Here is a 10,679-nt window from a genome sequence, read left to right as displayed (position 1 = left end):
CATGTTTGTCAAAATGTCCTTTCACCCCCCAGAATTATATCTTTTCAAGCAACAAAAGAAAAGTCCCTTTTATTCACGCCATGAGCAGAGTATTGAGAATCTCTCTCCCAGGTCATTGCAGTTAATATTTCCATCCTTATGACGTCAAGCTTATCCAAATGGAGTTCCCTAAAGCAATGCGTAACTCTTTCCAGGGGCGGTTCTAGCATTTGTTGGTCCCCGGCAGAAAGGAAATGTGCAAGGTTCCCTCTAATTTGCATACAGACTACCTCATGAAGATCCAGAGAGAGAGAGGCTACAGCTTCACAACTACTGCCGAAAGAGAAATTGTGCGTGACATCAATGAGAAGCTGCTCTGTTGCCCTGGACTTTGAGCAGGAAATGGCCACTGCGGCATCTTCATACTCCCTGGAAAAGAGTTATGAGTTGCCTGACGGTCAGGCGATCACCATTGGCAATGAGAGGTTCAGGTGCCCGGAGGCTCTCTTCTAGCCGTCCTTCCATGGTATGGAATCATGTGGTATTCATGAAGCCGCATAAAACTCTATCATGAAGTGTGATGTTGATATCCGAAAAGACTTGTAGCCAACACAGTGTTGTCTGGTGGTACCACAATGTACCCCGGTATTGCTGACAGAGTGCAGAAGGAAATCACAGCTCTAGGACCAAGCACAATGAAAATTAAGCTCATTGCCCCACCTGAGTGCAAGTACTCTGTCTGGATTGGTGGCTCCATCCTGGCCTCCCTGTCCACCTTCCAACAGATGTGGATCAGCAAGCAGGAGTACGAATTGTCCACCGTAAATGCTTCTAAATGACTGTAGCTCGATACAGCTTGACAAATGTAACTTCGCAAAAAAGAACCAAGACGAGGCATGGCTTATTTACTTTATTTTTGGCGCTTGACTCAGGATTGAAAACTGGAACAAAGGAGGATTGCAGTATTGCGGAGCAAACATTCCCATGTTCTACAATGCATGGAGGGCTTGATTGTACTTTGTCATTCCAAATTGTTCAAATGCATTGTTACAGGACGTTACTTTCCTCTGTGAAGGCTTCCCAGTTCCATGGGGCTTGTACTGAAATCATATATTGGTGATAGTATTGCTTGTATGTGAAGTTATGTTACCCAACAAGTCTTTTGTATCTTTCGCCTTAAAACACTTGGTCCGTATCTTCAATTTTGTTCCTCTAGTCCATATGGACAATCCCCAATTAGCTGTTTGAAGGTTTACAAACTTTCTTCTGACATCAGTAAGATGTGGTGCCATTATGTGGGGAGGGAGGTGTAGTAAAGAGAAACACCCAAGTAGATAGCTAGGTCCTTTATTACTTGGTAATATCACAACTACATGCCGTCAGCTTGTCAACCCGGAAGCCGGCTCGCTATCTCAACATTCGATAGCGAGCGCCGGGCTGTCCAGGGGAATGTACCAACACGTAACAGGAAGGAGGGGGGAAAAGGGAAAGCATGGGATAAGGGTTATACATTAACTGTGGTTACAACACATCATCCCCCTTAGGGAAAAATAAGTCGTTGACTGTGTATCTAGCATTGGGTGTCGCTAGACTCCTAAGACCTTGGTGTGGGTGTCTATCTCATTATGTACTGTTTGTGCCACTGTGGGGATGTTCTGAGTCTGTCACTCCTTCTGTCTATTCTGGTGTTTTCCCTGCTGTCTTTACCTCCCGCTCTACTCTTTACTTCCCTGGGCTCTCCCCCTTCTGCTGGAACCACTCGATCATGACTCCATAGTCTTCCATCATTTACAACCACCGAGTTCCTGTTGGGCCGCTGGATGGACCGGGGGGAATAGAACTTGTCACCACCGCTCCTCAGTCTCTCTGGTTTTTTAACATAGACTCTTTGTCCTTCCTGAAATTCCCTCTCCTTCACTCCCCACTTCTTATCGTACCATTCCTTGTATTTTTGTTGGCTCTCTTCAATTCTTCTCTTGATCTCTTTGTGATCGGTCTCCTTTGTTTGTTTTCTCCCCATCCAACCTGGGGTGAGTTTAGTGCCTGATTTTCTACCCCTCAGCAACTCAAAAGGCGTGCATCCTGTGGTGGACTTCGGCGTGGTGTGGTATACCCACAACATGTCTCTTATGGCTTCTTCAATGTTCTCCCCCGCCTGGTTGGCCAACTGTATGCACTCCTTCAACATGCGGTTCACTCTCTCCACCTTCCCATTAGACTTAGGGCAATACAGTGGTGTGCGAATATGGGTTATTGAACAGTCTTTGAGGAAGTCCTTCATTTCTTCAGAGATCAGTTGTACGCCATTGTCCGTCACCAGTTTTGAGGGTATGCCTTCCATTGTGAACACCTCTTTAAGGAAATCAACAATGACTTTGGTGCCCACATTGTGAACAATCTTGCAGGTTATCCAGCTAGAGAAATAGTCTACTAGAACCAACAAATACCAGTCTTGAGGCCATTTACCATGTATGGGACCTGCTATGTCGAAGCCTAACTTGCTCCACGGCACCTCCGGGACTTCAACAGGTGACAGAGGTGCTTTCCTCGTGATCTTGGATTTGTCACTCAGGCTACATGCGTAGCAATCACGCACCTTGTCCTCCATTTCTCGGTCCATGGTAGGAAACCAGTAGTCTGCACGAAGTCTGGCTTTGCATAAACTTCTGCCTAGATGTCCCTCGTGGGCCAGATCCACTACTCTACTTCTTAAGGATCCTGGTGGGACTAATTTCCCAGACTTCAGTATGAAGTCACCTTCCACCGATAGATCCTCCCTCACGTTCCAATATGGCTGGACCTCTGCCTCTATGTCCTTGCATTTCTTGGGCCATCCAGACAGTATGTGCTTCTTCACTTTCATCAACACCTCATCCTGTTCCATCTGGGTTTCCCATGACATCTTTTCCACTGCCGCTAGACGCACCTCCAGGATTGAGCTACCCTTCCCTTCTTCCTCTTCTTCTCCATCTGTGGGTGCTCTCGATAGGAAGTCAGCAACTCTATTTTGCTGTCCAGGTATGTAGGATACTCGGAAGTTATAGGCTTGTAGACCCACTGCCCATTTTGCTATTCGTGGTGTCATGCTTTCCATGTCCTTCTTGGTGAAAAGGGAGACTAAAGGTTTATGGTCGGTCTGTATTTCAAATGGAACCCCCCAGATGAAGAACTTGTAGTGACCAATGGCCCAATAGACGGCTAGCGCCTCCTTCTCTATAGTTGAGTAATTTTTCTCGGAAAGTGTGAGGGTTCTTGACGCGAAGGCTATCACGTTTACCTTGTTGCCTTCTCTCTGCGACAGCGTTGCCCCAATGCCTCTGTTGCTGGCATCCGTTGAGATTATGGTTTCACCATCAGGATCAAACTTCCCAATAAACGGGGCCTCGATGATTGCCCTCTTTATGCACTTCATGGACATCTCCTGTTCTGTTCCCCAATCAAAAACACTGTCTTTCTTTATCAAGTCTCTTAGCGGCTGCGACACCATTGCAAAATCCTTAATGAATTTGGCCATATATTCTGCAAGACCTAGGAAGGATAGAATGTCCTCTTTACTCTTGGGAGTGGGGGCATCCTCCACTGCCTTCACCAGGTCATGTTTTGGCTTGATGCCGTCTTCTGACAGGGTGTGTCCCAGGTAGTCCACTGATCCTACTCCTAGTTTGCATTTGGAGGGTTTCGTGGTGAAGCCTACCTCTTTCAATTTTTTCAGTACTCTTTTAGCCATTTCATTGTGTTCTTCTTCGCTACTTCCAAAGATCAGTATATCATCTTGGAAACAGATAGTGTTCCTACAGTCTTTTAACACATGTTGCATTACTCTTTGGAAAGCAGCAGCTGCCGATGCCAACCCAAATGGCATTCTCTGGAACTTGTAATTTCGAAAAGGTGTGGTGAACGCTGTAAGTATTTGGGAATCCGGGTGAAGCTTGATCTGGTAATACGCAGAGGATAGGTCCAGCACGCTAAAATATTTGGCCCCCCTTATCGTGCTTAGCATTTCCCCAATCCGGGGAAGGGGAAACCTGTCCACAAGGATATTAGCATTCAGGTCCCTGAGGTCCACACAGAGTCTTATGCTGTTCCCTTTATCTTTGGCCATGATGACAATCGGGGCCAACCATGCTGAACTCTCGATTTCCGTGATGACTCCTTCACTGACTAGCCTCTGAAGTTCTTGCCGGAGGGGCTCTCTCATGCGCAAAGGTATAGACCTGGTCTTGTGCACCACTGGTATCGCCCCTTCCTTTAGTACTATCCGGTGCATGTAATTCTTGAATACACCCATTCTGTCACTGAACACTTCCTTGAACTCTTTGGTGAGATCCTCGGATATTCCTACAGGGTCAATCAACAACACCTGCTCCTTATTGTTTGGATCCAGTGTGATCCCCAACTGCTTCTGATGTTTCCAGCTCAGTAGGGTCGAGCCTCTCGTGGACACATACACCTTTCCTACTGTGTGCCTATCCTTAAATGAGATTCTCATGGTTGCCATCCCCTCAAGGGAGATCTTCCCTTCGTTGTAACCCTTGGGACTAATGTCTGGTGGCAACAATTTTACTGGATGATTAGCAAACTTCTCTTCAAACACTTTCTTGTCTACTAAAGTATATGGAGAACATGAGTCTGCATACATGTTAAACATCACTCCATCAAGTAAGACTTCACATTTGGGGTAAACATCATCACTGTTCTCTTTCTCATCACCCACTTGAAAGACATAAGACTTTTCCCTTTCCTCTTCCCGGGGTGACTCCTCAATGACATGTACTGCTTTGCCTGGAGCTTTGCACACTTTGGAAAAATGCCCCCACCTGTTACATTTTCTACACTGTACATTCCTTGCAGGACATTTCCAATTATTGGCTAAGTGATTGGAACTACCACATTTATAACAAACCATGGTACTGGGCTTGCTGCGATTAACCTCTTTGCTCTTGTCCCCTACTTTACAGACCGTCTCACTCTCTGTACTAGATTTACTATCAGCTCTCTCTCTGTTAGTCCCCTCTGGTGTTTTCATTTCTCTCATGCAACGTGCAGTGTGCTCTAAACCCTTTGCTATGTTTATGGCTTCCTCAAGATTGGGGTTCTTGGTTAGTAATTCCTCCTGTGTCTTGGTGTCATTGGTGCACCTCACCAGTTGGTCTCTTATTAATGAGTCTGTGAGTTGACCAAACTCACATGTGGCTGACAAACCTCTCAATACTGCTATATAATTGCTCACTTTCTCCTCCCTCTTCTGCACTCTCTTGAAGAACGTATGTCTTTCCATCACAACATTTATTTTCTCCTTAAAATGAGCCGCTAATTCCCTCAACGTGCTTTCATAAACATTGACACCTTCCTCCACCGCCTCTTGTTCATCCTCAATCAATCTCCCTGTGACATCTTCATATATTTTCCTCCCATGTGTACCTAAATTGTGCAGTAATATATGTTGTTTACGTACATTAGAGTAGTTACTACCCCCAATGGCTATTAAATACGACTTGAATATGCCTTCCCACCTTCTCCATGGAATGACCGGTTCCCCTAACTCATTCAGGAAGGGTGGGGGTTGATTCATTCCTGCACCTGCCATTGCCATATAACACTAAGAGTACTAGAGGTTCTAAAATTTCTTTGAAGGAAGGAAAGAAAATTGCACGGAGAGTAAACTTGCAGCCCTTTTCTACTGCAATTCAGATCTTGGAGATTTACACTTGTGTACACCTTCAATTTTCACTGTTTCTCCCTTGCCTCTCAATATATGTACCACTAGGAGAGATATCATAAAGTAAAGGGTTTCTTCAGTCCCCTTTCTGTTTCCACGAGTTAGTGTTCAGTGTCCAATTGGAACGCCCACCTTCCTCCTAACAGGCGGGAACTTCCTGTGGAGACACTTCCCCTCATCAAATTGTTCCTGTCAGGACGGAGCCGTTCCTCACGAAGCGCTGTAGACTCTGAGCGCGCCCCCCCCCCCCCTCAGGACAACAAACTCTCTCGCCACAGCCGAATGCACTCGCTGCAACGGAAAACCAATCGTCGACTTTAGAATACTCGACAAAGTCTCCTGAAGGAACTGCCGGTAAGCGCGCTGCCTCGCGCCAATGTTAGTCAGCGCTCCCTCATGTAGTGTGCACCTTTAGATTTGCGCTAAGAATATCAGGCTCACGTTCTTTCTTTTTTGGTTTAACTGCGCAGAGGATGAGGCTGTGTGGGACGCCGTGCAGCATCAGACGAGTGGTTCTGTACGCTGACACCTCTTATTCGATTGCTTTTACAGGATTTCTTTCTCCACAACGGTGGCAATCGCGCAGTTTCTCTCTTCACTCCCTCAGTTCACCACTTTCACCGTGCCCGTCACTCGTTATTGTAGATATGCAAATAGGCACCACAAGTTCAATCTCCCCTCCTTTCACGTTTACGCGTCATGCAATCCACTCGATGCCCGACCTGGCACCCGAGTGAGTCACCAACACACCACAGTTTTTCCTCTTTGGAAAGTCTCTGTTACCGTTTTTCCTTTACTCTCGTAATTTCTTACTTGTTTACTTTGTCAGCTGATATGACGTTCCTTATTGATCACTCGCTTTTTCTTTACTCCGCTTCACAGGCTCCTTAGTTCTTTTACGTTGTCATGAACTATTTTCGCGTTGACAAGCATGCAAATCTCTCCAGGGAAACGGCATGAACTGACCCTGGCTCAGTTTCCGCTTCCTCGTCGCCACAAAATGTAGTAAAGAGAAACACCCAAGTAGATAGCTAGGTCCTTTATTACTTGGTAATATCACAACTACATGCCGTCAGCTTCTCAACCCGGAAGCCGGCTCGCTATCTCAACATTCGATAGCGAGCGCCGGGCTGTCCAGGGGAATGTACCAACACGTAACAGGAAGGAGGGGGAAAAGGGAAAGCATGGGATAAGGGTTATACATTAACTGTGGTTACAACAGGAGGGCTTACCTGTACACTTAATTGAAGACATTCAAATAAAGTGCGCATGTTAAAGGAGAAAAAAAATGCTAACTAAGGAAATTACATCACAGGAAGTGCCGTCAATTGTAGTCCTCTTGCATCTTAAATAAACTTTTAAAAAAGCCACCTTCCAGGTGTAGATATTAGTAAAATAACAGAAGCATGAATAATAATCCTAATAAAACAAGGACAAATATTTTTTGAAGTTCTATTAAGTGAAAATACATTATATTAGTCACATTAGTTGGAAAGTTTGGTCTAGGTCTCTCCAAAATGTACATCTTTAATAAGATGTTATCAAATTGTTTCTATGCATTTCTGTATGTGATATTTACATAGTGCAAAACTACTCGATAGGCAAAGTAAAAAACACTGTCAATATGTGATAGGAGGGTCGCTGGTTTGTGAACAATAACTGTATCATGATATAGTGCTCTTTAACCCCTTGCCCACGTCCGGAATTCCGCACCTGTGTGGCACATTCCGATCGCGGGCGTGGTCGTGACGGCTCCCGGCTGTCATCAGCACACGAGCACTGTGTGCTATGAGGGACGAGAGCCGTCACCTGCACGCAAGGGGTTAAAGAAATGTCTATTCAGCTGTTTGCAGAGAGCTACTGGAGATTGAGAACTAGGCATCGAAGTAGGCAGGTGTGCCATAGTCATGATGGCTTTGTAGGGTTGTACGACAGTACAACGCAGGTAAAGACATTGTATGCCTTTACCACACATTTTTTTACCGTGCATGTTTTTACCACAAACATGCTTTTACAACACATGTTTTTACCACAAACATGCTTTTACAACGCAAGCCTTTACCACGCATTGGTTTTATATATAAAAACAATGTATTTATGGAGGAGTAAAATGACAGTGAGTGTAAAATTAAAGATCAGGGAGGCTAAGTATATCAAGAAAGTGGGAAGCCAGAAGGCTGAATATTTCACTGTTCAATATTTGCCATCAACTCAACCCAATCACTATGCTTGGTACAATAAGTTATGTATTGTACAATTGCCATCAATAATTTCTAGTAAAAGTATGTGGATTGTCTACAACGTTAATTTTTGTAGGATTTGTAGAGTGCAACTGTCACGTTACAGGTATTCCGGTGCTACAAGCTTTTATCCAGACAAATCAGATATGAAAGGGGGTCAAGAGAACCACAGATTACTTAGGGAAGAGCCAAGTATTCAAAGTCTTCCTAAAATGTAGTAGATCAGTTGATGCTCTAAGAGTGGCTTGTAAACTTTTCCACAATTGGGCTACATTAACTGAAAAGGCTTGACTGCCTTGTCTGGTCTTGTGGAATCTTGGTATGCATAGGAGGTTGGCTGAGGCAGAACGAAGACCTCTTCCTGGGGTATATCTCTTTAGGCTCCACTGTAGGGGCACAGGACCAGAGACGTGTAGGGCCTTAAAGACAATACACAAGTACTGAAAGGATAACTTCTGTTTCAGAGGAAGCCTATGCAGTTCCTTCATTGATGCAGATGCTCTGCAAGGTCTGTTTAATGCCAGTTTGGTGGCTGAGTCTTGGACTCTGTGCAGTCTACTATTGAGATAGTCTGGTGCTCCAAGTATCAGTGCATTTCAATAATCTAACCTACTCAGAATACCACTGCATACTAAAATGGATTTAGCTGGGATTGGCAGCAGTGGGAAAAGTTTCCTGAGACCAGTCAGGAGTGGGAAGCAGGCCCCTGCTACTTTATTAACATGTTTCTCCAGAAAAAGATTAGCATGAAAAGGTGACACAGAGATTATGGACCGTGTCAGGGAGAAACAGCTCTTTTCCAGTTAGAAGCGGAATTAGAGGGAGGTACCATGGGGATTTTATTTGCAGAGCAACAGAGGAGTTCAGTTTTTCCCCTTTAATTTTGAGGGATTTTGCATTCAGCCGAAGTGCTATGTCAGGCACGCAATTATGAAAGGAGTCAATGACATCCTGCTGGCTATCCTCCATGGATAGAATCAGCTATGTGTCATCAGCATTTTTGACTAGATTGATATTATAGGCTTTGATCATAGTAATGTTAAGCAGGAAGGCAATCAACGAACGAAATAACCTTAAGTATTGCCCGGCGATGTCGCCTCTTAACCCACAAAGTATTAATCAATGAAGAGGCAGGCGCTGGAGACTGGAAGGCAGGAAACAAGGGTTTATTCTCTCCAGAGGAGAACACATCAGATCAGACCAACAGGGAATCTTCTCGAGGTGCTCTAACTGCATCTCTGAGGCCTGGCCTCTTATACACGCATTTATGGCAGGAAGACATTCTTTATTACAATAAGGATACTTTGAAGTATGAAAGACATCCCCGGAATCTTCCGCTTCAGGCCCGTTCCCACACACCCTTACAGTGAGAATCCCCTCCCCAATCACAATACAACATCGTTATCAGACGGTAGGAACAGCAGGGCATTCCGCCGATTCCCGGAATGCGTGTGGTGTGACGGATCTTATGGGGTGGGGGCCTTGATCTACTGTAACTCCTTTGAAAAGGGGTGATTCTTTACAGTTGGGGCCATAAACTGCATCCGCAGGGCTAGGTGATAGCCTGGGACCGGCCTGGACAATCAGACACGGAGGAAGAGGAGTGTCAAAGGATGCGACAGTGAATAGGATGAAAGGGAGGTGTCGGGCAGGCACGGGGTGTGATTCTCAGGGAAGAGCAGCGCAGATGGAGAAGGTTTATGGCCCATGCACGAGAGAGCGGGGGTGACCAGTGCGCGGGGGGGGGGTGCTTGCGAGGGTGGAGAGCCGCGCTGGGGATTGGCAGCGTGCAGAGAGTGGGTCTGACCAAGGCATCTAAAATGGCTGTCGTGCACGACAAAAGTGTGGCGTTGGGAAAAAGGCAAGATGGCTCAGATAATGTTTAGCAATACGAATCAATTTTCCACAGTCCTCCCTTTTAACATTTCTCGCCAACTTGTTAATTCGGATCGATCCCCATAATGCCACGTATTTCTGCATCATACAAAGCTTTCATGTGTTCAGTCTGTAAGTCCAAAGTCTTTGGGCAAATGCAATTTGAAAATAATGAACACAGAGGAGGCAAACATTGGATACCTAAGCAACACCCGCATAGCACCACAATCGGAATTAGAATGAATGTGAACAACCTCCACCCCCAGGCTTTCAGTGAGTCCCAGAACCAGCTCCCAATCGACCATCCTTCTTGTTCCTGGTGTACTTCGGAGGAGAGTCTATGGAGGTGTTCGATGGCCTTGTAAACAGAAGGCGAATTATCTGGCACGTAGGTGCAACAGCTGGACCCAATGATGCGGCATGCTCCTCCACAGTCTGCCAGAACCACGTCTAGAATGAGGCGGTTCTGAAGAGCCACCAGGCGGACTGCCTGAAGCTCTGCGGTGTTATTGGTCAAGATGCCAGCTGTGATGTTCATGGTGGTTTCAACTGCCTGGGTCAAATGCCGGATGGCACGGCTGTTCGCCATCGGACCCCAGAGTGGCACAAGTCCCTTCACGGCATCCAGGAACTGTGCTCCTGTAGAGTCGGCCTGGTCGATGTCCCTTGCACGCTTTTGCCGGTGGTGGCTTGCCGGGGCCACATATGTAGGTGGAAGAATGAAGGCAATGTAGCAAGTGCCCCCCACAACCTTTGGGGAGCCAGGTGTATGCTTTGGTGCCGCAAACAAAGTACATATTTGGAGAAGTAACAAAGGAGGGAGGGTCGGATGAATCCAGTGTCCTGGTGATGGCGCAGGTGCTGTG

The 10,679-nt window shown here is 45.9% G+C and overlaps 1 pseudogene; it reads left to right on the top strand.

Moving 5' to 3' along the window:
• Positions 1-233: 233 nt before the first annotated feature.
• Positions 234-818, top strand: LOC147751053 (actin, cytoplasmic 2 pseudogene; annotated as a pseudogene).
• The last annotated feature ends 9,861 nt before the right edge of the window (positions 819-10,679 follow it).

This window comes from Lissotriton vulgaris, chromosome 1_1 (assembly GCF_964263255.1).
Source record: "Lissotriton vulgaris chromosome 1_1, aLisVul1.2, whole genome shotgun sequence".
NCBI lineage: Eukaryota > Metazoa > Chordata > Amphibia > Caudata > Salamandridae > Lissotriton > Lissotriton vulgaris.
This window is presented reverse-complemented; position numbering and strand designations above follow the sequence as displayed.